This window comes from Canis lupus, chromosome 2, assembly GCF_048164855.1.
Source record: "Canis lupus baileyi chromosome 2, mCanLup2.hap1, whole genome shotgun sequence".
In the NCBI taxonomy this organism is placed as follows: Eukaryota; Metazoa; Chordata; class Mammalia; order Carnivora; family Canidae; genus Canis; species Canis lupus.
In genome coordinates this window covers 49,530,435-49,557,512 of record NC_132839.1, presented here as the reverse complement: position 1 = coordinate 49,557,512, position 27,078 = coordinate 49,530,435, and the positions used below count along the sequence as shown (strand labels likewise).

General features: G+C 48.8%; 1 protein-coding gene and 1 long non-coding RNA gene across 3 annotated transcripts in view; both read left to right on the top strand.

Annotated features, from left to right (window-relative positions):
- LOC140617405 (uncharacterized) overlaps positions 1-6,650 on the top strand; it is a 75,730-nt gene extending 69,080 nt beyond the window's left edge. Inside the window, exon 2 of the long non-coding RNA XR_012017635.1 lies at positions 172-6,650. This is a non-coding gene — a long non-coding RNA (uncharacterized lncRNA). The remainder of the gene's footprint in view (positions 1-171) is intronic.
- SLCO3A1 (solute carrier organic anion transporter family member 3A1) overlaps positions 1-27,078 on the top strand; it is a 303,202-nt gene that overhangs the window by 149,195 nt on the left and 126,929 nt on the right. The gene's annotated exons all lie outside the window — the stretch shown is intronic.

The following is a 27,078-nucleotide window of genomic DNA, read 5'->3' as shown; positions in this document are numbered from 1 at the left end:
CTATCTAGAAGAGCAGTATTTCAGCTGTAGAGACTCTATTTGATGAGATTTTATGGATTTCTGTTGTGTAAAATGAGTTTGTACCGTATCATAGGATGGAGTCATTTGTAGTGAGAATGAAAAATGTATTACTTCTGACATCTTTTTTCTTCTTCTTTTTTTTTTCTAAAGTGACATCTGTATAGATTTTTCTGCTCTGGCTTGCTTTCCTTCTGCGACCCCAGCCATCGCCCACGTCCAGGGCAAGGACAGCATTCTGCCTCAAATTTTGTGCTCTGCTGAGTTACTGTTAGGAAGTTGGTGAACCTTTCAGTCTTACCATCAGAATGTTTTCCAGAGGAACAACTCTGGAATTGAAATAAGCAAGAACCAGTTCTGTTGGGGCCACAGACCAGGGCACATAGCTCAACCATAGCAGAACAAACAAAGAGCACCCTGGGCTATGCCATGTCTCCATCCTTCTATCACTTAGGGGACTGGTTAGGCGGCTGAGGCTCTCAGCATTGTCCTTGGTTAAATTCTTCCAGCCTACTCAATCTTGGGGGTTGTGCTGGCCAATTTGATAAGGTCTCCAAAAGGACATGCTTGTGGGGACAGCCTGTGTAATAAATAAACCAGGTGCTGGTGTATCAGGAAGAGAGTAGGCTTGGACATCAGCCCAGCCTCTGGGTTTGGCTGTACCTCTGTGATCTGTGTAAGCTGGGGCATGTCACCAAGTGTCTTACAGATCTCACTTTTCTCCAGTGTAAAGGATACCCACCTTCTTCAAAGGGATGTTCTGAGGGCTACATGGATGGTGCATGGAAAGGCTTCTAAACATTTTTTTTTCCTTTAGGAAGCACATGTGCATGGTATCAGAGTGGGGCAGAGGGAGAATCTTAAGTAGATGCCATGCTCCGCGCAGAGTCTACCATGGGACTCGATGTCATGACCCTGAGATCATGACCTGAGCCCAAATCAGGAGTTGAATGCTTACCTGATTAAGCTACCCAGGAGTCCCACATGGAAAGGCTTGTAAAAGGCTTCTCAGAGCTTCTTGTATGCGGAGCTGTAATGAGGATCAGAGGGAAGAGATTCATATAAAAAAGGAAACACAAATCTTGTCCTGCAAGTGTTGCTTTGCTTCACTGCCTTGTGATTGGTTCAGGTGGGCAAGCAATGTGAAAAGAAGAGTATGCTTTATGAAGATGTACATTCCATGGAGGCCTCTTCCAAATCCGTATGCTCATGAAGAGGGACGGTGGGGCCAGGAAGTCTTATGGAGAAGTGTCCAGTGGACTGGACTCCCCCAGGTTTCCTGGCTTGACTCTTACCTTGCAGCCTTACCTTACTCCTAACAGCCTAGGAGGCTGGCAGGTCCCCCTGACCCTGCAAACCACTACTGATATTTCATGTTCTCAGAACAGGACTCTAGAAAATGTTTTTGAATTATGGGGTGCCAGTACACAGAGTGGATGCTCAAGTGATGTAATCTATCTATTCAATGTTTGCCTAAAATGTTTCAAATAATATTATTAATTCTGGGAAGGGGCTCTGTCAAAACAACAGCAGCAACAACACAATATAGGATCTTAATAAAGACCTTTTTTGGAGAATGGTGATGTTTGTTAACATAACCAGGCCCTGAGAAGTCCTGTATGAAGAACCCATTTTGACTTGATTCAAACCAGCGTTGCCCAGCTTCATTTGGTCTGGGAAGTTTTCACTTCTTCCCGCAACACACATATTGGCAGGCAGTAATCAATGGCCTATTGATTGGAATTAGTTTGTAATCATAAATCCTCCATTTCCATGTGATTTCAGACTCCTGTGTAGGCATTGTGCTATTGTCTTTGCCTGCCTGGAAAACAAACTTCAGGGAACTCTTTCTCCCACGGCTCTGTCGTTGACGTCAGCAGGGATCGAGCATTTGGTGCATCTTACTTTTCTATTTCAGAAGCCCTGTTGATCTCCGCGTGATGACACCTTAGCTGCTGTGAGCCTCATGTGGGTTGTGAATGATGAGATGAGACCCACCAGGCAGTCCCAGAGAGGCCCTGATTATTTTAACCCAAATCCCTGTAATCTGGTCAGCTTCGCAGTGGAAATCTCTTCATGGTACTCCCTATTTCTCACCATGTCCATCGCCGGTCACCCTGACCCAGCGACCATTCATTCTGCTTACTTGGACCATCACCATAGCTGCCTAACCATCCAGTTCCTGGCACGGCAGCCAGGGTGATCCAGCTAAAACACAAGTCAGAGTGAGTCGGTCCCATCCCTGGGGAATGCTGGTGTCCTGACAGTGGCCCTCAGGGCTCTTTGTGACCAGGGTTCCTGCACTTCCCCCTCCCTACTCTGCTGCAACCATCCCAGACTCCTTGCTCTCCCTAGAATGTTCCAGGCATGGTTCTGGCTTGTTTGGGGAAAAGGACGGGGGGGGAGGTGAGTTTTGCATTTCCTCTCCCTTCTGCCCAGGACACTCTTCCCTGTGGCTTCCAAGTGGTTTGCTTGCTCACTTCCAATGTCTATCAAATGCCCATTTTCCCAGAGAAGCCTGGCTTGTTGTCCTGCATAAAATAGCAGCCCTCCCCACTCTACCCCGCAACATCCATCAGTGCCTGACATGTGATATAATTCCTTGGTTGTTTGTTTATTGTCTCCTCTGCCCACGAGGGTGTCAGCTGACCTCAAGAAGGGACTTGATGTTGCTCCTGGCAGGCTGTACCCCCAGCTCCCAGCCCAGTGCTTGTCATGCAGGCAGACCTCGGTATCTAGCTGTTGAGTGGACGAGTAACAGTGGCCACTATCCTGTGAGTGATGTGACCAGGGCAGGTTATGTGGAAGAGGTCGTTGAGCACTGAGGAACTTCTCAGTTTGTGGTGTTGTTTGGAGGAGCTCACCCTGGAAGCTTGCCTGGGGTTCAGAGATTGTTGCATCTTGAGCCAAATGGTTAGAGCTGAAGGTGGGAGCCCAGGGTTCATCAGCACATAGGAGGGACCATGCGGACAGCCCAGAGAGGGCTGAGCATGGTGCGCTGCAGAACTGTAGGTGGTGATGCTGACAAGCCACCATCCTGTTAGGTGGCTTCTTGTAATGGTAATGGTCATTTACTGCATGAATGTTTTCTTGCTGGGGTCTATCTTTGTGGCCTCTGACAAATGCCATTGTATTTTAATCTCTGTTCCAAGCCTTGCACTTGAGGAAAGAGCTCATGATTGGGGGTCAGTTTGGGTGCTAGAGCAGGAAAGGGCCCAGTCTTCCTGAGCCCCAATTTCCCTGCAGGAAATGAGCAAATTGCAAGGGAAGGTCTTAAAACTCTCTTCCTATCACCGATGGTTCACTGTTCTAGGAATAAAGTCACCTTGAAGCCGTGGGACTACAGGTATCATTTATTTCATGAGTCAGCATAGCAAAGCACTTAAGAAATTAAGGTTGTACCCACATGTGGTGGCCTTGTGGAGAGTGTCCCCTTCCTGCCATTGACCATGAGGCTCTAGAAATGGTGAAGCTCTCAAAGACTGGGCTGCAGTGAGGACCCTCCTACATGATGAAGGAGTCCTCCTGTCCTAACCACGGACCTGCCCAAGCTCAGGCATTGGGAGAGCTTCTACTGGAGATGCTGCTCCAATGAGGTAGAAGCATCTTCAGAGAGTCCCCAGAAGGCTGGAGAAAGTACAAGGGAATCGCAAATGTGTATGAGGTTGAGTAACTTCAGAGAAGGACTTTATGAAAAGGAAGATGTCGTTCGTTGACTATAAAAGCACAACTCAGGTAGCAGCTTATCGACCGAGGCTGTCAGACTGTTGCTGGAAGATTCCGCGTCACCTGATCTGCCAGGAAGAGAGCCAGTGGCCCGGCAGTTCTGACAACACAGCTCCCCAAGAAAGAGGGGCTGATGCCTCTGCTGGGCTGGAAGGGGAGCGAGGGCCATGTGCGGGTGGGTTTGTGCCCAGTTGACCCTGAAGCTACGGGACAGAGTAGCTCTTCCAGAACCCCCCAGTTGGCAAAGAGGCGCTCTTCTTTGAGTAAAGGGAGTATGAATTCTAAACTCAGATTCAGTTCACTCATCAGTTCTCTCAGCAGCATGATGAGTTTAGGATCATTATTCCCATTTCACAGATGGGGACGCAGAGGCTCACAGAGGTTGAGGCTTGCTCTGTGTCACGCTGCCTGCTGCTGTGGGGAGGGCACATTCCATACCTCTGATATTTCTGTGATAATGGGCCTGTCCTTTGCACCAGGTGCTATGCTGGCTGCTGCATGATGGCAGGCAGAGTACCCAATTTTGTAGGCCTCCTCGCGCAGAGACCTCACTGTGGCTCAAGGCCAGATGATGTGGGTTCTGTTTCTGCGGGCTGATGTGCTGCAGGAGCACAGAGCAGGGAGCTCTTAATTGGTGAGACATGCCCAGGCCACCACCCACCTTATACTTGTCAGCCAAGAATGTAAACTATTACAAAAGATAATTTCCCAGGGACATGGAAATAGTTGCCTCATAATCAAGCTTTCATTACTTGGTTTTCAGTCCAGCTGAGACATAGACTCATGGTGGCAGGAGCATGCTAGGGACGGCCTTGGCCTTGAAGTCAGACATTGGGGGGTTAATTCCTGGACTTGCCCTTCATGGCTCTGTGACTTTGGGCAAGACACTTGACATCTCTGAGCTTCAGTTTCTCATCTTGCCAAATGATGTAAGAGCAATGTTCACTCAAGGGTAGCTGGAACCCAGTAGAAACTGAGAGAGAGAGCGTCTGGGAAAGGTTAGGCATGCAGCGTGTACTCACCAAGTGGAAATCATGGCAACAAAACCTCCAAAGAGCCAGGCTGAGGTTTCCTGAACATTTCCCCAGTCTAGGTAGAGGCTTCAGTATAAGTCTATTTCCTTTTGTCGGGACATTGGTGGGAGAGAACTATATGGGCACAAGTCAGGATCTTTGTCGTCACCCAAGATAAAGAAGGGACAAGAAGGAGCCCGAGGGCCATCTTACCTGGGTCTTCCACTACTCACTGGACTGTGTGGGCAACTGACCACCTGCTGGCTCTTCTCTACTTTGAGCCAGATACCAGGGCACACATGTGAAGTGTGGGTGCAAAGAGGCAGAGAAAAAGCTGGAAAGAAAACTGGCATTCTTTGGGAGGCTGCAGGGGTGAAAATGCCCTAGATTAGGGTTTCCTTCCAGACCTGCAGTTTAAATTACAGTCATACTTTATTGCTATTACGGGCACTGAACTGTACTTGCCCCGGGCTCTGCAAACACAGGAAATCAGCCAAGCCTCTTCAAAGTGGTGTTCAAACAGCACTAGGGGAAAGAGGCTTAATGGTTAAAGAGCCCTGGGAGGAAGCAAACCTGCCTTCTTCTCCATCCTGGTAGCCAAAAGCCCCACTGCCTCCTGCTCCATCTGCCCACCCAGACACTTTCCTTCAAAAATCAAATACAAGTTACTGAGTGCCTGGTGTGCCAGGCTGTCTCCCGGAGGTGGTGGGGGAAAGGGAACCTTTTGGGATGTTACCCTTCTCCAGAGAGGGAGATGGGCCAGGGGAATTTTTTTTCAGACTCAAGGCATTCTGGGAATTCAGTAACTTGGCTTGTGAAGAAGAAGAGGAGAGGATGAGGGATGGGGAGGGAGAGCGGAGGACCAGGCAGGGCTCTCATATTGTGGAAACCCACCTAGCACAAGGTAGGTCCTAAGGGGAAGAGCACACACTGAAAGCAGAGGGGTCGGTACTCTCTTACTCTGTTCCATATCAAAGCAGACAATGGTACATGGAGACTTTGGACAGCAAGAGATCCTTGAAGGCAGATGACTAGCCATTTCTAGTTCCAGAGAGAACCCTTTGCAATGGCATGTGGCAATCAAGGAAGGTCCTCAAGGAGGCTGGGGCAGGAAAGAGCTCAGGCCTGGGGATGAGCATTTTGGTAAATGTATGCCAGCAGCCTTCCATACATCATGTTAGTAGGCTTGGGTCAAAGACAGGCTTCCATTGCCACAGGAGAGCTGGGATGCTTAGTGGACAGGAAGTTGGGCAGAAGCCAGTGGTTCGACTTGGTGATGAGGTGGGGGGTGAGCAGGCTGCCACGTGCTGAGGGTAACTGTTGGGGGCCCTGCTTCTGCATACTGACAATAAGACTGAGTCTGGTCCCTGCTCGCTGCTGGGGCTAGGGCACCTGGCCACTTGTGCTCTTGAAGCTTGTAGGCGGACAGCTCCAGAAACAATGGTCAGGAAACCTGCTGAAGGCAGAGGCTGGTACTTTAGTTGGACATAAGAATGAATATGAGTGGCTGCCAGAAGTTGACACATGAGTGATTCTCAAATGAATTATAGAGACACTACTTGTTAGAGGATCAAAAGGGTAGTGGGAAAGAGGTTCAGGCTGGGCCACTTTCAAGGAGGAGGTGAAGTTTCTGCTAGACCTTGTGAGATATTTGTCAGGCTTGAAGAGGACTGTGGGGGCAGGGGGAGGAAGTGAACATTCTGGACAGGAGTACCGTGTGGGAAAGACCTGGGGAGGTTAGGCTAGGAGTTAGTAAACCAGGTTCCGATGGTGCAGGTTTGCTGGCTATGACCAGGAGAAAGGCTCTGAAGGCTGGTGGGGAAAACTAGTCCTGACCCAGGAGGATTTAGGCGGCCGCAGGAGTCCCCATGGCCTGTGTCCACTGACATGACGGCAGAGACAAAGAAATGGGATGGACGGAGACCAGAGTAAAGAACTGTGGTATGGCTTAAAGAATGCATTATTGGGGATCCCTGGGTGGCTCAGCCTTCGGCCCAGGGCGTAATCCTGGAGTCCCAGGATCCAGTCCCACGTCGGGCTCCCTGCATGGAGCCTGCTTCTCCCTCTGCCGGTGTCTCTGCCTCTCTCTCTCTGCCTCTCTCTCTCTCTCTGTCTCTCATGAATAAATAAATAAAATCTTAAAAAAAAAAAAAAAGAATGCATTATCAAGAGCCTGAACCAGGATGGTCGCAGTGGAGAACGGATGCTAGAGATCTGTCGAGCAAGACAGAAGCCAGACACAAGAGGGGATGAGATCAGGGGAAGAGCCTCGAAGACTGATCACATGAGGGGACAGGTAGGCACTGCCACAAAAGGAGGGAGAGGGGAAGGTGAGAGGTGAGAGGATGCTGGTGGATGAGCTCTGAGCAGGTGGATTGAGGTGGCAGTGGTTATCTGAACATTTATGCCTCCTGGTGAGTTAGGTGAGGATAAGGTACAGGGGAGGTGAGGGCTGTAGTGCATACATGAAAATTCCTGCAGAGCAGACCTCACTAGAAGTGATAGTGGAGATCGCTTGGGTTGAGAGGAGTGTAGGGAAAGAATGCAGAGGTTCGGGATCCCTGGGTGGCGCAGCGGTTTGGCGCCTGCCTTTGGCCCAGGGCGTGATCCTGGAGACCCGGGATTGAATCCCACATCGGGCTCCTGGTGCATGGAGCCTGCTTCTCCCTCTGCCTATGTCTCTGCCTCTCTCTCTCTCTCTCTCTCTCTGTGACTATCATAAATAAATAAAAATTGAGAAAAAAAAAAAAAAGAATGCAGAGTTTCAGCCAGTCAGCACCTATATGGGATGGACTGAAGAGGAAGGTGCCGAGAAAGGAAACGCCCAAGGTTAGGAAGAAGCCACAGCAAGCACTCAGGTGCTGCTTGCAAAGGAGAGACAGAGAGACAGAGAAAGAGAGTCCAAAGAAGAAAGCACCACACAGAGACAGTTGTGGTTGCTGCAGGGAGATTAGAGAAAATAAAGATTGGAGTGCTTGGGTGGCTCAGTCAGTTAAGTGTCTGCCTTTGGCTCAGGTCCTGATCTTGGGGTCCTGGGATCAAGTCCCGTATCAGGCTCCGTGTTCGATGGGGGAGTCTGTGTCTTCCTCTGCCTGCCACTCTTTCTGCTTTTGCTCTCTGTCAAATAAATCTTTTTTAAAAAGAAAAAGATAAAATCTGGTTCTTGGAACTGATCCCTCAAAGGTCTAGAGAATTCTCAAGCACGTGGCTTCCATGGTGCTGGAGGAACTGGGACTTAAGGGGATAGGGAAAGTGGGTGGTGGTAGAAAGTCCAAGTGAAGGGGTCTACATATTTCCAAAACTGAGGCCAAGTCCTGCTCCCCAGTGAGGAAGGAGCTGGTGTTGAGGATGCTGGAGAGTGAGGAGGCGCTGCATGGGGCATGTGCTGGAGGTGGGGGAGGGCATGTGAGTAGAGAGTTTTTTCTTACAATGGCAAAGCTATTCCCATTCTCAAGTACAGGTGCAGCAGAACAAAATGGGTGTGGAGTGAATATTTGAGGGCATAGAGGACAGAATGGGTGCTTACAGCAAGTAGCCACTGGCGCCTCAGGCACGGGCAATGAGAAGGTGTTGGCAGAGGGGCCAGGAGCAGCTGAGGGGAAGGCACAGATGGACACATAGGGACAAGAGATTCCAAAGTGACTGTTGTGTGGGAGCATTGGCTCCAGAATCCATGCGAGGACTGTGAGGGTGAGCTCAGCCCTTGGGGATGCGCGGTGCTCCCTGTTAAGATGGGAAATGCGCACAGGATGCTCTGTTTGGGTTTGCTCCAGTAGACCAGGCTGGAGGCCTGGAGGCTTCTTCCCAAGGGGTGAGCAGGTCAGGGACACAGGGGATCTAGCCAAAATGCAGAGGGAGGCCCCAAACTGAGTTTTGGAGAAGTTGGAAGGGAACTTCTTAAAAGGAGGGAGCTAACTCAGTGCGTGGCAGGTGGAGAAGGCTGTGTGGGACATGCAGGGGAGGGGGCTGCAGACAGAGGTTACAGGGGTGGAGTAGAGAGGGTGGTGACATGGGTCCAGGCAGCCAACCATGGGAGATCAAGGCCCTCTGGGGGACTGAGACAGGCTGGAGGTGAAGGCACGAGTTGGGGTCTGTGGGGGAGGTGATGCAGAGCTGGGAGGGCACAGGATGGGCGTCAGCTGCCTTGGCCTTGGAAGCTCTGCTGCTCCCTAGCCGTGTGGCCCTGGGGAAGTCCCTGGGCTTTCTTGGATGCCGGGCTCCTATTAGCACCCTTGCTCTGGTATTGTGTGAGGTGGTCTGTAGGCCAGTGGGGGCTCTGGGGCATGATTCAGAGCCATGACTTTGGGTGCTTTGGGTCTCCAAGCAGGGGGCTGGCAACTCCTTCCAGCCTGTCTTACGTCTGTGCCCCCACAAGCCTCGCTCATGGCGTCAGCAGCAGCAGGCTACTGTCACCTTGTGACACTACCACGCCCCGTCTGCCAGAACTGGAATCTCTGAATTCCACAGCGGGGTTGAAATCCGTGCCTTCCCTGGCCTCCTGGCAGCTTGACATCCCCCTGGCAGATAAGCCAGAGCTGCCCTGGCAAGTCAGGAAAAGTGACACTGAAGTGACACCCTCCCCTCCCACGCCCCAAAGGGACGGCCCTGGTCTCACCTGTGGGCTGCACCTGCCTGGTGAGGGCACCGAATGCAAGATGCCCCCAGCTGCCTCCCCCTGCCCACCCGCAGGTGTGCAGACCCAAGTGCCCAGCCACTGTGGCTGTTGGCTGTGACCTGGGTGTCCCTCAGTTCTAGCAATGTGACAGCAGCATCTGATAGCACTGCTGGCCCTCCCCTTGTGCCTGGCCTGGGACAGGGCGCCACAGGGGGACTTTTTTTTAAATTTCCCCCAGGAAGCTATTTTTAGAGGCCTCGGGCTGAACTGCTGCTGTGAACGCAGAGCTTCCTTAGGAGCCTGTGCGTCATTAATGAGGTGTGCAGGTGTGTGCGTCCTGGGAGGGGCTGACACCGCTCCTCCTGGGAAGCTGCTCTCAGCTCTACCTGTGTCATCTGCGCAAGTAGAAGTTGCACCTTTAAGTCAGACCAGTCTGCAGTTTTTTTTTTTTTTTTTTTTTAACGTGGGATCTTCCTTTTCTCCACACCTGGGGGAAATGGGTACCAGGCTTGTGTCCTGAAGAACTGTGTAGGGCTGGCCCCTGGTCCTCGGCCTGGCCCCTTCAGCATCCCAGATTTCTGGGGCTTCTTTCCGTTCGACTTGCTGGTACAGAGGAAACCTGGGAGTGCAAATTGATGGGGCTTTGGAGCCAGGCTGCCTGCTTTGGAATCTGGCCCCTGCTGCTTATCAGCCCTGTGACCTAGGGCAAACCATGTTCTTAACTTCATTTTTGAAGCCTCAGCATCCTCCTCTGTAATGTGGGATGATGAGAGTACTGATTTCTTGAAGTTCCTGGAAAAGGCAGAAAGGTAAAGCGTGGAATTCTTCATTGTTAAGTGTTCAATAAATACCAGCTTTGCCCTTCCCTAGTTTTCTCCTTTAGAGATTTATTTATTTATTTAAGATTTTATTTATGTATTCATATGAGAGAGAGAGAGAGGCAGAGACACAGGCAGAGGGAGAAGCAGGCTCCATTCAGGGAGCCCAATGTGGGACTCGATCCCGGGTCTCCAGGATCACGCCTGGGGCTGAAGGCAGGCGCTAAACTGCTAAGCCACCAGGGCTGCCCCTCCTTTAGAGATTTATGAACTTTGTTAGTCACCACTATGGCCAAGCCCGCCCTGGGCCGGGCAAGCAGTGGAGTTTGAAATGCTCATGGTACAGCAGGAAGACTTTGGAGTGAGCCTAGAAGGGCAACCGAGAGTATGCTGGCAGAGATGGGGGGTGGGAGTGGGGGGCCTGATTCTCCTATGCTAGCATCCTCCTCTTGAAGTGTACCTGAAGATCTCCAGATCTTTACCTGATGGTGAAATTTCATAGGCAGCAAAAGGAGACCTTTGTCTCTTTTCCCTGAAGATAACCTCCAACCATTGTCTAGGTCAGCTCTGCATGGATCCTGTCAGCGGCTCCTGGAGATCCTGCCTGTGTTTTATGGGAGGACCCCAATCCCCAGTCCAACCCAGTTGTCCATGGTGTGGCTCTGCTCTGCCTGGATGCTTCTATAGAGCGTCCTCTGGGGCAGACCTAAGGTTTTGCTGGTGCCCAGGAGTGGAAGAAGAGAAAGGGATCATAGCGGTCCTCCTGTCAGGGCAGTGAAGACTGTGCCCTCCTCTTGGCCCCAAAGCACAGGTCACACAGGACCATGTGGGGGAAGAGTCATGCATGAGGGCCTTTGAGAACACACTCCCAAAGAACTCATACCCTTTTGCCGTTGTCTCGACCGGGATGTATCCCAGCTTCAAGGTGAGGCCAGATTTTCCCAGCTGTCAGATGTCCAGGATTCTTCCCTCTCTCCGTGTCAAGTTTTTTGCCAGCCAGGTAGACTTATAAATTCAGACAGTACTTTTTCCCCAAAGCACACACCTTTGTCATGTCCTGAAGCTTCTGGTTTGAAACCATGTTGAAATCTGTCAGGTCAGTGAATTAACAGGACAATCTCAGCCGATTTATTTGGCAGAAACACCGGATTCCTGAAACCATGTGAGCCAGCCTGCATGACCCCTGCCCTGGCAACGTGAAGACGTGCGTCACGGGTTTTGGGGCTAACTAGCACTGAGCATCAGTCAGATTTTGTGTTCATTTTCTTACATGTTAACAGTGACCACCATCCACTCTCACGCTGGATTCTGTGTGGGTGTTATGGATTGAAGAAGTGAGTGGGATGGACAGGGAGGAGGGAGGGAGGGAGGGAGGGAGGGCGAGCCTAGCAGGCTGGTGACAGGAGCCTGGCTGCCTTGTCTCTGACACCTGTGCTCAGAAGACGCCTGTATCCACATCTTATCACTGTGGGCAACAGTAGAGTCTTTGGCAAATCCAGTGCACAGTGTAGCGTTTTCCAGAAACACACATTCTTTCGAGCCACCTTAGAAATCTGTCTCATTGTTTTCTCATTTCTGTGGCATGTAAGAAGTGATTTTATGACAGTAAAATAAATAAATAAATAATCAATCAATCAATCCTGGTTTCATGGTTGTGTGACTGCATGTAAATGACATGTTCTGTCTGGGTCAGAGAATTGTAGTGAGGATTAAATCCGTTAGTGCACGGGGTTTCCTGGACAGGAGCAGGTGCTCAGGGAGTGGCAGCTCTGATTTCTTCGTTGTCCATTTGTCCATACCATCTGTTGCTGTGTCACTGTAGTGCCACATCTTTGGGTGGCCCAAGAGTAGTACACCTGCCTTAAAGGTGTGTGTGTGTGTTTTTTAAGCTTTTATTTATTTATTCGTGAGAGATGCAGAGGGGGAAGCAGGCTCCTCACAGGAAGGCTGATGTGGGACTCGATCCTTGGACCCCTGGATTATGCCCTGAGCCGAAGGCAGACGCTCAGTGCTGAGCCACCCAGGCATCCCTAAATGTGTGGTTTTCTTTCTTTCTTTTCTTTCTTTCTTTCATCAGAGACTTAATGAGCTCCTCTTATGTGCCGAGCATTAGGGTCACAAAAATGAATGAGGTGCAGTGTTGCCCTGAAGCAGCTCCTATTCTGGAGAAGTGTTTCCTGTAAACAATCCTGTCTCTTTCTCTAATGATGACTCTGAGGGGAGCAGGCAATAAGGGCATGGGCATCTAGAACCTTGAGCGGGGCGGACTCTAGAGGGAGTTGGTGGGAAGGAGGCAGAGCATCTTTCCACTCCATACCACCTGGGTTGCAGAAAACAAAAGCCAAAGCCTATTTGTAATGAGAGCCTCCCCGCTTCTGGGAGTGGGGGGAAGACCAGAGTCAATACATTTTATTGCTTTGGGACTAGATTCAACCAGAAGGCATAGAGATGGGACAGGAAATCCTGATGAACCTTTGGAGGGAGGCGGGGGGTGGGGGGCAGGCAGGCGGCGGGGAACGTCTATTATATTCATGTGATACTGAGAAATACTGACTTTAAAAAGACAGATTTTTAGCAAAGGAAGTTGGATATTTAGAGGTGCTTTTTTTTTTCCAGAATTATTTTTAGCTTCCAGCTATAGAATTTTTCTTGCCGACTTAGGTGCAGTATGCGGATTAGACCAGTTATGTTTGGGAATGAGAAACAAGCCACATCTTCCTATTGAGGGAGTCGGGACGTTCAATGTCATCCTGCCTTCAAGGACACTGGGGCAGAGTCTGTAGATGATGGGATTCCTGCAAACAGCCAGTCATGTGGAATCACTGAGTGTGGGGCAAACCAGAACGCATTTTACAGGAGAGGAAACTTGGAGAAATGGAGTAGCTTGCCCAAAGTCATGCAACTCTAGGGAAGAGTCTGAACCATAATCCAGATGTTCCCTTTGGGCTTTGGCTTCTGTCAGTGTGACATGCTTGAGCTCCTCGAGAGTTTCTTGATGTTTCTCTTCTAAGGATAAGACTCCACCTAAACGGAATCCACCTTAATGGAACATACAAAGAGTCTAGTAGCTGTTTGCATCCAAAATTGCCTCATTTGTGCCAAATAGCTAGCCTGGTCATGGTTTTAAAATTAGGGGATTGAAATTCATTGTCCTTTAAAACATTTATTTTCTTTTTCATCGTTTGGTAATCTGGATGAGAAGAAAAGTCAAACTTTCAGAAAGTGTGTCTGTAAAAGAGAGACTGACTTTCAGTAAACAACTTTGGAAGCTGAGACTGATCTTACCCTCCTCCTAGGAAATCATTCTGGAGAGCTGGATCCTTATCCCACTGATTCTTACCCTGAATGGCTTTTGAACTCTTGTCTTGTGAGGCTGTGAAATGCTTTTCTTTGAATTTGTGGTGGGGGCAGGGAGGACATGTTTTCTGTAGAGCCGGGCAGTGTTGGATCTGGCTAGTGACTCAATGGGGCAGTCTCCTCCCTGGTTCCTCTGCCTTTTGGGCTCCCAGAGCATCTCCCTGTGCCTTGTTTAACACATGGTGTTGAAATGGTCTCTTCCCTGCTGTGGGTCCACCACACTGCAGGACACTGGCCATAGTATAGGTCTGTCCTCTGATGAGTGAAAAAATAAACAACAACAACAAAAAAAAACTGACCCCACTACTCTATGTATCATGGCCAGAGTTCATCACAGTGATTTCTTTAGCAGGATCTCCCTCTTCTATTTATATCTAGATTATAGTCTTTTAAATAGAAGTGGGTGGCTGAGAGGTCACACGGTATAGGGCTCCTTCTACCCTCCCACCCCCAGATAGTCCCCAAAGGAAATGGGGCCCCAGGTCCTTTGTGATATTTAGGGGAAAAAATTATGCTGGGCAACTTAACTGTTATCCTGAGTTTAGACATTATTTTCTGTCTAAAATAATGTCTAGGGACAAAGGAGTGGGCCCAGAAAGTATCAGGAAACCTGCAGGTGGAAGGCCTTCCCACCTACATGCCTGCCCGTCCTCCCAATGGCAAATCCCCTGGCACGGCACCCCAAATGTCCTGGATGCCCTATTGCTATGGAGAAAGATGCTCATCCCTTACTGGCAGGTGGGTAGAAGTTATTTTCCATTTGAGCTTTTGAGCTATTAGAGCCTTTTTTTTTCTTTTGAGTATTTTATTTTTGTATTCTAAGAGTGATTCTTTAAATTCAGAGAGACTTTTGAATTCAGGAAATACATAATGATCCAGGCTCAACGGTGAGTCAAGCCCACCCTTCCTGAAGTCTGAGGCTCTCACATTAAAGCCATGGGTGGTGCTTTGGAGAGTTCTCAGGAAGAATATTGGGGGACACCAGGCACTCAGTGCTGACTTCAAAAAACACTATTTGTGGCTCATAAACGTGTCAGTGATAACCACTAGTGTTTTGGAGCAGTGCTAGGCACGGAGTCAGGCACCGTACACTCTTGATGTCTGATTTTGGAGATTGTTGTGCAAGGCAGGTCCACCTCACTCCATGTGGGAGGGAGACGAGGCTTCGTTTCTGGCCACTGTCAATTCTCTTCCTTCCCTGACCACTCCGTAGTGGGCTCCTGGGACAGTTAACTGTAAAACTGGGGTCACTTGAGACTGTCAGGCAAACAGAATTTTTCTAAGCTATCCTCCCCATGAGTGGCTGCTATCCACCTTGACAGCATTGTGTGATTCATCGGAGCAGGAGCTAATATTTCCCCAGGGTCCTTTAACACTAAAGGAGCAGTACCGAGGTTTCCAAGTTACTTAGCAGATTTTATGAACTGCTAATTACCTCATAAAGGCATTTTATTGGCCAAGGGTGATCTGCTATTGGCTCTGTTTACATATCTCAACCTCTTCGCCCATTTCTCCTGCCTTGGTCCATGTATCACTGGGCAGCTTTGCCCTCTCCAGCAGAGGAGGCTTTGGATGTCCAAGCCAGAATGCACCCCTGGTCCCCAGAGGAGTTTGGTTATATATCTGGGACTCCTGGAGTTCATCACGAGGAATTTTGAGCTGGAGAACTGCAGCCTGGAATATGACCTCTTGGTTTGATTGGTTCAGTAGATTAGGCGACAGATAGGAGCCTTGGTTTTCTTACCACAGAGTTGGGGAAAGAAGGAGAAAGGCAGGTTTGTGTTTATTTTTGTTTGCCTGCTTTCTGAATTGGCTCTTCCACTTTGGAGTCGTTCAGAAGTTTCTCACGTTGGGGACAGAAGCGATAGAGCAGGTGGTGAGTTTAACAGGTGACAGAGAAAGTAAAGCCAGCCAGCTCATGTTTCATTTATTTTTCCCACTGATTAGAATGCCTTAAAATGGAAAGGGTGAGGCAAACAGGTTCTCAAAGCAACTGGAGTCCATCCAGAATGTTTAAAAGAAATAGCACAGGGGGGCCTCGGGGCTCTCAGAATTCTGTTTTCTATTTTCTTTTTTAAAAGATTTTATTTATTTACTTGAGAGAGAGAGGGAGAAAGCAGCAGACTGGCCTCTGAGCAGGGAGCCTGACTCAGGGCTTGATCCCAGGACTCTGGGATCATGACCTGAGCCGAAGGCAGACGCTTAACTGACTGAGCCACCCAGGCGCCCTTGTTTTCTATTTTCTTAAGAGAGTTTGGAGAAATGAGCTCATAGATCCACAACTTGGTTCTTAAAAAAAAAAAAAAAAATTATGGGAGGGAAAGGAGATGACAAAGTTGTCTTGGTTTTTATGAAGCAGGAAAAGATGGATTCTGAAAACAATAGGCTATATTCAGGAGAGAGTCACAGCATTCCCCACCGAATGTGTAGATGGATTAGTAAACAGATGGGGAGTTTTGCTAGAAGATAACTGGGAGTTGTCATGAGTTCTCTAAAAACAGAGTCAAGTTAATGCATTACATTTCTGATAGAGTTGCTGTTATATCATATTGATGCCCAAGATGCAATTTTCCTGGAGACATGGTAACAAATTTTCTTCTCATGTCCTTATGAACTTGTTAAACAACACATTGTTCCCATTTACTGAGAGAAATCATGTGTTAGACACCAGCTAAGGCTTTTATCTGTGTTGTCTCACATAATCCTCAGATCAACCACATGAAAAAGGTGCTATCATGATTTTTCCTATATTGTGGATGAGCAAATTGAGGCTCAGAGAATTTAAGCGACTTGCTCAACGCTGCATAGCCAGGAGGGGCAGAACAGGAGTCTCGCCCCATGCCCTTACCCATAATGCCACATTGCCTCTCAGCAGTTACCATAGCTGCACGATTTGCCCCTAAAGTGCTACTGGGATCTTCCCTTTGTTTTGTGCTCTTCAACATTCTTATCTATGACCTAAATGAAACTGTAAAGGCACACTTTTCCACATAAGCTAAACAGTTGGTGTGGGCTGGAGGAACAGATAATGCACAGGATGGCATAAAATGATCTCAGTCTGTCCAACAATGGGTGGAAACCACAAAGACCACTGCAAAGTGTACATTTCTGCATCTTGGTTTTTAGTTTATTTTGTTTTTATTTTTTAATTTTTTAAAAGATATTTTTTAAGTAATCTCTACACCTGACATGGGGTTTGAACCCTCAACCCCAAGACCAAGAGTTGCATGCTCTACCGACTAAGCCAGCCAGGTGCCTCAGTTTTTAGTTTATTTTAATTTCCAGGTAAGCCACACATGTGCCAGAGGGACACTTTAGAGCAGAGCACGTGGAGGGGACATGCATAATTCAGAGCCTACGTTGTCTCCTTTTGTTTACTGTGTTCGTGATATGCACGAACCACCTGTTTGAGAATCCTCCCTAGAATTTGTACCGAGGATTAACAGTGAGCAGACCAGTCCCTTCCGCTGACTTGCAGCTGGTTATACTGGGTGTTGCCAGGCACCGTGGAGGGAAGGGAGCTGTAGGGGGCCAGTGGACAAAGAGAGGAAGGTGTGAGCTGTAGGACACTGGGCCGTTGTATCCCCGGTCCAGACAGGGCTGGAATGGGAGGAACAGCATGCAGGCGACGGGCCTCCTGGGGATCTCAGTGATTTGCTTCACATTTCCAGCCGGGGGTGGATGTAATCAGGACCAGAATCTAGGCCTCTATACCCTGGTAGTACAGAGGGAACCCAGCGGTGCTGAAATCTGCCCCTGCAAACTGGCTTTGGTCTGGTCAGCCCCAGGAACAGAGACAGGCACCTTTTCCTTGACACTCGCAGGACTTGCTCTGCCAATCGGCAAATATATTTAATCAATAGATATTGATTGGAGCCCGGCAGCACCAGACAATGGGGATAGGTCCTGGGGACACAATTTTAATAAAACAAATAAAGAAAAGGAAAGAAGACACATAGACCAACCCTCAAATTGGAAAATGTTCTAACCCAGGAAGAAGCCCTCTGGGATGTTAGATTTAATGTGATATTCAAACAGCTTAAATATACAATAAATTTTTTAGGCTGGAATGGTCAGGACTTTTTTTTTTCCCCCTAAGTGGACTTTATTTCACAATGAAATCACTGCTGCTAATTTTCATGGAGAACATGCTGCAACCGGGGCTTTTTCCATGGTTTCCAAGGCCAAGTGCAGAATGCCAGTAAGTTAGCGTTCCCAAGAATTTTTGTAGGAGCCAGAAATGAGAACATGTTACTTTTTGCTGGCAAATCTATTAGGAGATCTTGACTTCTTGCTTCAGAAATGAGTGTGCGTGTGAACCTGGGTGCCCATGTGTGTGTTTAAACATCAGAAAAAGTCTGACCCATGACCAAACAAACCCCCCAGACTGCCAGTGGCTTACAAGAATATCCTGTTTCCTTCAGGCCCCAGAGGGCATACATTCAAGGAAATACTTTCATTAAATTAAATCCTGTTGCCGAGTCTTTTCTTAAAGAAGAGTCAGTAAATGGAATCTCTTCTGGGAAAGTTCTGTTATCATCATTGGATGGCTTTCTTCTGGAGAAGATGTTTATTTGAACATTCTCTGCACCCTGTTGTATTTACGTGTCTCCTCTCTGACGGGAGTGGGGGGTGGGGGCGGGCGTGGAGGGGGAGATAGGAAACTTGTTCACTTTTAGAGGATGCCAAATTTAGGATTTGTCCCTGGTGATGTGGGAACAGCTGTCAGAGATTGTTTTCCCTGCCTGGCCAGGCCCTTCTACTGTGGTGAGCATGAGAGGCAGAGTCGGTGTGATCTGGGGATTCAAGATACCTGGGCAGGGATTATACTTGGGCTTGATAAGTGTCCATACTCCAAACTCTCCATTTGGCATCATTTACCTACTTAAATGTAGTCATTGCCTGGGCAAAGACCCATGTGAACATTTGTTTTTTGAAAAATGTTTATGTTTTCTCCTAAGAGAGTATATACTCCCCATAGAAAATTTGGAAACGTAATATAGGCTAAGAAGAAAAATAAGAATCCTCTATTTTCCCACATCACAGGGACAAAGTACATTTTTGTCTGTTTTTTTTTCCAGTGCTTCCCCCCGTCCCCCCCCCATCATATATATCTAGTCCAGCCAACACCATGTGATTGAAGGGATTTTATAGGATTTTGTTAATGACGTCCATCCCAAGGAGCTGAGTTCCCATTCCATCTGAGGCCTGCATACTTGCCTTTTTATGCATTTTAATGGAACCTCTTCTTTCTAGTACTATGAATGGTAAAAGATCTATGATTCAATCAGGCACCTTCCAGGCCCAGGTGAAGGCTCTGTCAGCCTATAGGCCACAGGTCAATTACCTAGAAGTGATTCAGAATCTCAGCTGCCTGCCCAGTCACAGTTCTTAAGGTACATTATTGCTCTAATAAAATGTTCTGGGCTGTAATTTTGTAACAATTGGTACTGGGAGTCCCAGAGGATTTGTGCATTTATCATGAACACGGGCTCTACCCAGGCCCCCACCAGCATAGCAAAGTTTGCTTTAATCATGTTCCTTTGAATAATTTAAATGCCACCCTCCTGTTGATTCTTTCTGTGTATTTTATTCTGCAAAATGCCCCCAAGGGTTAGTTGGTTTTCAAAAGCTGTGTGTTAGACACAGTTGGATATATATTTTTTTCCTTCAGTGGCTTTGAGATTTATGCACTGATGCTTTTCTCAGACAAATACCAGGGGAAAAGACCTTTGCAAAATACAAAATTTCATCCTGGGAATCCACAGTGGACAATTTCTCGCCTTCTGCAGAGCCTCTGGTGGTGGGGAAGGTGGGGAGGGATAGCGGTGGGGTTGGCACAGGCCTGTTTGGTTGTGTGTCATGCCAGAGCCAAGGTAAATAGCATAGTCACTACCGTTCACCTAAAATGATATGAAAAGCTGGTGTCGTCACTACTGATTGAACCATAAACCTGATTGCAAACTTTGAGGAACTCTGTCCTAGGGGATAAAAGATTTAGGAAATTTTAGGTCTCACAGGGTCTGAGAAATCCTCTTGTCCTAGAACTCAGATTTACAGATGAGGATGCAGGCTCTGCCAGGGTTCAGAAGTATGGGTGAGTCCCAGACACTGCTGTGGAGGGGGATTGAGCCCACATCTCCTGAAGCCCAGTGCTGGCCTCTCCTGTGCCCCACAGGACTTTTCCAGGACCTCTCACGTTCTAAGGTCATTAGAGAGGTATCAAGACTGTACCATGGAAATGAGAAACACTCTTTGCTCAGGTCTGATTACTTGAAAAGCAGATTGCCTGGGGTGCCTGGAGGGCTCAATGGGTTGAACACCTGACTCTTGATTTCAACTCAGGTTGTGATCTGGGATTGAGCCCATACTGGTCTCCCCACTCAGCAGGGAATCTGCTTGGGGATTCTCTCTCTCCCTCCCTCTCTCTGCCCTTCCCCTCACTTGTGCACGCGTGCTTGCTCAGTCTCTCTCAAAAATAAATAAATATTAAGAAAAAGAAAAGCAGATGCCAATATCCAGAGCCCCCAGTGTGTTTGTATGGAAATGAATGTACATTTAGGATTGTGTAAAATGTACCACTAGCTGCAGTTTGGCATCTTGTCTGCGCTACCTCTTGCCCTGTGCAGGAGAGATGTGAGGAGGGCATTTCACAAGCATTCTGAGCCTTTTAGGGAAATGTTATGCACGGAGGATCCCCGGTATCTGCTTGGGCTCCCTTTAATTGTGCCAGGACCCCATGTGACAGGTCAGGGCAAGGAAAAGGCAAGACAAAGGAAATAGATTGAAGCTTTGCAGGAGCTAAACACAAGGGATGAGTCAGTGGAGAAAATAATAGCAGTATAAAAAGAATTTGAAAGCATGAGAAAAAAGAAAAAGTGTTAATTATGTTAACCTTTTAGAACTTGTGTGGTGCACAGCGGGAACAGGAGCCTGTTTTGTTGAGTTGAAACCAGCCATCTGATGATGAATACTTTCTCCAACCCCAAATAAGGGGACCTCATTTGCCGTTCAGTTATTCTGCTAATAAGCCCTCATGTTCCTTAAGGCCTCCGAAGGTTTTCCTGGATCTCTAGCTTTGACCCTCTTTGGGATTTCACTGTACAAGATGTGGAAGTGTGGCATGTCTGAGGGCAGTCCCTGAGGGGGCCTTCGCCACTCTAAGTCCTGGAGGAGCCGAGGGTTGTTGGAGGAGCCCAGGCTTTGGAGCAAGACCCAGATGGTTTATCCTGGGCTCTGTCACTTACTGGGAGCTGTGCTGCTGGCCAAGTGGCTAAGAGTTTTTGGTGCTCCAGGAGATCGTCTGTAAAATGGACATCAGCCATGCCCACTCCAAGGCTTGGCACAGGATTCCATGCCGAGGTAGCCAGTTGATGGTCATTGTAGTTGGTGCTGGCCATGTTCCATCTGCCCTCGCCCATAGGGTTCTCATCTTGTGTTGGGTCTCTGCAGTAGTGATCTTTGGTCAAGTTAGGGGCCAGAATACACAGTCCCCTAAGAGGGAGGGCTAATGTTAACTTTGTCCAGAATTATCTCAAACCCAGAGGGTCACACCAGGTATACACTTGTGATGAGGGGAGATGGTGCACAGTGTGGGCCAGGTATGGGAGAAAGAATGGAATTCTCACTGGGAGCATCTGGGAATGCTTTCTTGGAGAGGTGGAATCCCAGAATCCTAAGGGAAGAGGAGGGCTTTGGGGTGGTGTTCTTGCTGGGGGGAATAGCCATAGTAAAGGCTGAGAAGTTGAGTGTCCAATGTTACTTACAGTCTCAGGGCTAGGCTGGGCTTCCGCCCTATGTGGAGGCGTTGGTGGGGATATAAATGGAGATGAGGCTGGAAGGGGAAGCATTTTGGATGAGGGTGTGGATTTTCAGATTTTAGTATGAGTGTAATGGGCAAACCCATCGGAAACTTTTGAATAGCAGAGATGCCCTGGGTTTTTGGCAGAAAGCTCTGGCTGCCATTGACTGGGTGGGTTGAGATGGGAAGCAGCTGCAGGTGGCAGGCCCCTTGGAAGGTGGCGTGATACTCCTGGCAAGCCATCAGGAGAATGAGGACCAAGTCAGAAATGTAGTGAGGAGACAGCTTTGAGGAACATCACAGAAACAGTGCTGAAAAGATTGGGAGTCTGGTTGGATTGGGCTGATGAGAGAGGGAAGAGGTGACAACCACCTTACAGCTGGCAGCGTGGGGTGGGAAACCGAGAATGGGGAGAGAGGAAGAAATGAGGGAAAACAAGTCATGTCTGAGCATTTTGACTTGGAGGTGTCAGGGGAAGTCTGTGTCAACGTATCCAGCGAGTAGTGTGGGGTTTGGGGTTTGGAACATAGAAGATGTGTTACAGAAAGAAATTTACAAAAAGTTTCAAAATGTTGTATTTATGTACAATTTTTGAATTTACAGAAAAAGCTCATATGCCAAAAAACCCATGAGATGAGCCATTATGATCATCTCTGTTTTATGGATGAGGATGTTGAGGCCATGTCTACGTAGCTGAGTTGGTAGTTGGAACTGGGAGTGAGGTTGAAGGCACTTTCAGAGCACATTGAGCACCTGGAAGCAGTGAAATTCATACTGTCCTCCCAGTATTTCACTCTTGGAGGAAGATTGTCATCCTTCTGCCACCCCCGGAGCAGCAGGGCGATCCCTGCCTCCTCCGCGTGCTCCCTGGTAGTGGACAGGTAGCCCTGTATCAGCTTGGGCAGCTGGGTAGACACGAGGGGTGTCCACAAGGTGGTGAGGAAAGCAGAATGCGGGAGGAACAGAGCAGACAGGGAGGCTGGCCTAGCTGCGGCCTGGTGTGGGAAGGGGCCAGGCACAGTCAGTGGGGTCTTGTGGACCTTTGGGAATCATAATCATGATTTTATGATTGGGGAGTGACAGAGAAATGACAGGATCTGACGGCCCCTGTGTGCTCTGCTGGCAGTGAGCTGTGGAGGGCAAGGAGGATGGTGGGGCTCTCTACAGAGGCCCAAAGGGATCCCTGGAAGCCGGGAGCAGGGGGCAGCATGCACGTATCGTAAGGGGAAGACGGACAGAATATTCGGATGGATTCTTTGTGGAGAATGGTTGATTGGAGGAGCCTAGAAGGGTCTCCGTTAACTTGGAGGGGTGGGGCTGCCATTAGATAGGGGAGGGGCTGTAAAGAGAGCAAGCTTGACTGGGTAGGGGGCATGGCCAGGAGACTGTGTTAGGCTGTGTTGAGTGTCAGAAGCCTCCAGGGCATCTGGAAGAAGACAGTGACTGGGTACTTGGGTACAGGAGCACAGAGGTCAGGAGAAATGTCAGCTTGGGAGTTGTCCACGTAAGATGTTTCCTAAAACAGCTGAAGGCTGGGTGAGGTGGCCCAGGGCGGGGTGCAGACGAGAAGGGGAGCCGGGAGCAACCTCCCTTGCTGAGGGGCCAGAGGAGAACCAGAGGGAACAGCCGGGAGCTGCAGTGTGTGGCGTCTGGGCAGCCGAGTGAAGCGTGTGTGTCCTCCAGGGAGAGCAGGAGGGATCACCTGGGTCTAGGTGGCAGGTGGATTCATCCTGTGGTGTCTGAGGAGGCCTGGCTCCTGAGTCTCCTCCAGCAGCGACATGTAGCTCTCGTGTAAGTACTGATGGCTCGTTATGTGTCACGTACTCTCCATTTCCTCTCATTTGATCCTCACCGCAGGGCCGCACGGCCCCCACGGTTCCCAGTAGAGGAAACTGAGGCTCAGAGTTTTGATGGCTCGTTCAAGGTCCAAGTTAAAGGGGGGGAGCAGAATCAGGAAGCCAGGAGGTGGGCTCCTGGGCACGTGGTTTGTATGCTGGGGGCAGTTAGTCCAGTGGGCACAGAGGGCTCCAGAGAAAGCTGTGCTCTAGGCCTTAATACCTGAGCTGGCCACGCAGGGGGCCTCTTGCATGTCCTCCAGTGGCCTCAGCAATCCCTTCCGGGGGGCCCTTGGATGAATTAGTGTAAAGAAATAAGACCAGCTTGCTAACGACTCCAATAAAACTCACTTTGTGCTATATATGTTGTGAGGATAGTGGTGCAAAGGTAAACTTTGCCAGAGGTGAATGTCATGCTTTTTTCCTTTGTTAGAACCAAGTTTGGTAAGAAGCCGTGTGGCCCAAAGGGATCTTGAAACCCCGATCTGTTTAAGTATAAAAATACACGATCCCACGTAAACACACATATACAACTGTGAATCACAGGACGACTCTCAGGCAGGCAAAGTGATCTAAGAGGCAGCCCCAGACCAGCTGCAGCCTGATGTTCGTTCCTCCCACCACCTTGCAGAGGGCAGGGGGCTGGGTCCTACCCGCCTCAGGCTCTCACTCCAGGACAGCTCAGGCACAGAGGGCAGACCCCCGCCCCGCCATGGTTGCAACGGGGAGCCAGCTCTAATGTCCATGCAGCCCCAGAGCCCGTGGTCCCCCTGCTTGCAGAGGCCCATCCATGAGGGTCTGTGAGAGTGTGAGTGCCCCTCCCTGACCCAGAAAGGCCCCAGCCTATTTCCTCCTCCTCCTGGGCCCAGTGCAATTACAGCTTGTGGAGTGTGGGGGCTCATGGTGGGGAGAGTGGGAGTTTTGGGTAGTGCCATAGTTTGGGGCCCCATCCCCAGTTTTGTCGGCGGGGGGTAGGGTGGGAGGTCCTCACCCAAGGCTTAGTGTAGACTAGACTGGGGCTCGGCCACTGCCCCCGGCTGGGACCAGCACCTCCAGGCCACACTCCAACTGCAGAACTCCCCGCCAGGCCATGTTGCAATTACAGGAAGGCACCCCATCTGTGTTCTGGATTTCTCCTGTGTCTCTGATGGTCCTTCCAGCCAACCGGGTTTCATGAAACCCAAACTGGGTCTTGCCTGGAGCACCTTCTCTAATTTTTTGAGCCAGCCTGAGTGTTGGTTCTGGGAAATCTCATCTCTGTGCCTCCTCTGCCAGCCAATTGTTGAAGAAGGGCAGGAGAGCTTCGGAGAAACCTTCTGGGGCTTTTTAATGATTCTCTTCAAGTTTTTCTTCTCACTAAAATTTCTGCTTTGCCAGGAATGAAGAGGCTGAGGCTCTGAGGACTGCTGTCAGGTTGAGAAACGGACAGTCCTGCATGTCCCCGACCTGCACAAAAGCAGCAATTAATGCAACCTTTTCACGTACCTTGGTACTTTGGTGGAGAGCCATATGCCTCCTTCAAAACCAGTCTTTTTTTTTTTTTCTAATTAAAAAAATTTACCATTGCTTTAGTTACCACTCTGTGTTTCTAAGTTTTAGCCTTCCTGCAACCAATTCTGTGACTAGGAACTGGCCTCCGAAATGTCTTCTAGCCCCGAGGTCTTAGAACTCTTGATTCACAACAGCTCACCTTATGCTGTGCTGGCAAGTGCCCAGGTTTCACGGCAAAATGACAGATTTTATTCAACAGATTGTTAGAACGTGACCTCTAAGAAGATGGGAAGAGGGAGGCAGGCCTGAGGGCTGTTTCGGTTAACTTTGACTTAGTAGTCCTGGTTCCAACTTTGCCTGCTCCCTGCTTCCTGGTGACTGCTCAGGACGCTCATTATTTCCACAAATAGTGACCGAATGCATTCTAGGGGCCACCCACTATTCTGAGTGCTGAGAACACAGCAGCAAATACTCACAGGGATTGTACTGTAGCAACATGCTGTGGGGTGTCGTGGGATTCTGTGGGGTGCTGGATGTATGTGTTCCAGTGGGCCTTGACCCTCTGTGATCTATCTGTTGCTTGCAGCATGGTCTTTAACAGTGCAGTGATTTTCACCTACGTGATGTTTTGGTAATAATGTCTATGCTAGAGGGACACCTGGGTAGCTCAGCGATGGAGTGTCTGATTCTGAGGTCCGGGGATTGAGTCCCATATCGGGCTCCCTGGGGAGAACCTGCTTCTCCCTCTGCCTGTGTCTCTGCCTCTCTCTCTGTGTCTCTCATGAATAAATAAATAAAATCTTAAAAAAAAATAATGTCTGTGTTAGATGCTATGTTTCCCTGGGAAACAAGAATGTCCTTTCTTCCTAGCCTGACTTGGGGGAAATTCATGCCTTATCGATTAGACCCTCCAGGCACCTTACTTGTGGGTAGCAATCTCAATCTCAAGCTCAAAGGCTGGTGCTTTGTGACATTCTTAAGAAATGGTCATGCTTAAGAAATGGTCATGCTGGGGATCCCTGGGTGGCACAGCGGTTTGGCGCCTGCCTTTGGCCCAGGGCGCCATCCTGGAGACCCGGGATCGAATCCCACATCGGGCTCCCGGTGCATGGAGCCTGCTTCTCCCTCTACCTGTGTCTCTGCCTCTCTCTCTCTCTCTCTCTCACTGTGTGCCTATCATAAATAAATACAATTAAAAAAATTTAAAAAAAAAAGAAATGGTCATGCTAACTCAGAATTTCTACTCTGAGTCCAGGCTTCTTTCATAAACTCTCAACGATAAAGATGCGTGTCCAGATGCAGGGAGTCAGGTTCTAGAACACTAGACCTAGAACTTGCTTCACGGCTTCTGGGTGCCAGCCCCGACCTTCTACCCCCAGGATCAATCAGATTCCTAACATATGTCTAAAGCAGTATGTACATTGCTAAAACGCTGATGTTGAGTTGCTGAAACTTCGTTGTAGTGCATTATTACTTTTGGAGTGAAACCATACAGTCCCCTGGAAGGTGCAACCAGAGACCTGACATCCTTTGCTCTTACTGCCTGCTCTGGAGGTTCATTTGGTGCTGGAACATTACCAGATTTCCCTGACATACCAATACGCAAGGCTTCCTTCCCCTTAGCTTCTGATTTTTATTGCTTTCCCCAACTTACAGGCATAGCAGCCTAGTGGTAAGCAGGGTCTTGACTTACCATCACCTGGGTCCCTTTTATTACTACTGAGATGGTGCATCCTTATCCATGGCCACTGGACCACTTGTGTCCTGTGTCATGGGAAGAGCAGTTGGCCTTACACATGCAGTAATGGATCTGAATGGACCTCCTTTGCTCATGGCAAAAAATTATTTGGAGATGAGTGAGACCCTCTCATGAGGGTCAGGCACAGCGTAGAGAAAGTGTCCAGAGCTGGAAGGCCTGTGTTCTGGTGCTGCTTTCTCTATGGGCACTGGTAGAGCTGGCCAAGTGGACGGTGCCACATCTCCCATCCTGTGCCTTCTCTAAAATGGAGATAATGATTCCAGGCTGAGCAACCTCCCTGGCTGGCCAGGAGGAAATATCTGAGATAACGGGAGTAAAAGTACTTGGGAAATTTTCAAGTTCTTTACAAATGTGAGAGATTATTATTCATCTTGTAGAAACAGGAAAAATAATGTGTGGAAGAGGAAAATGCATGGAAGTATAGAAGATACCAGGCATTTTAAAGACGTGTGCAATTTTGACACTCAGTTTCACTAATACCAATGATGAGAATGTCTTCACGTTTTCGAAAATAACCATTATTATAGCTTCGAAAGAGGACATTTTCTCACAAAAGTAAGCAGGTCGGTTCTTTGAACAGTTCAGGGTCTGTCCAGGTGGTGGTGGTCATGCTAGGCCAGGGAAGTTTGGTGATCCCGTCCTGTA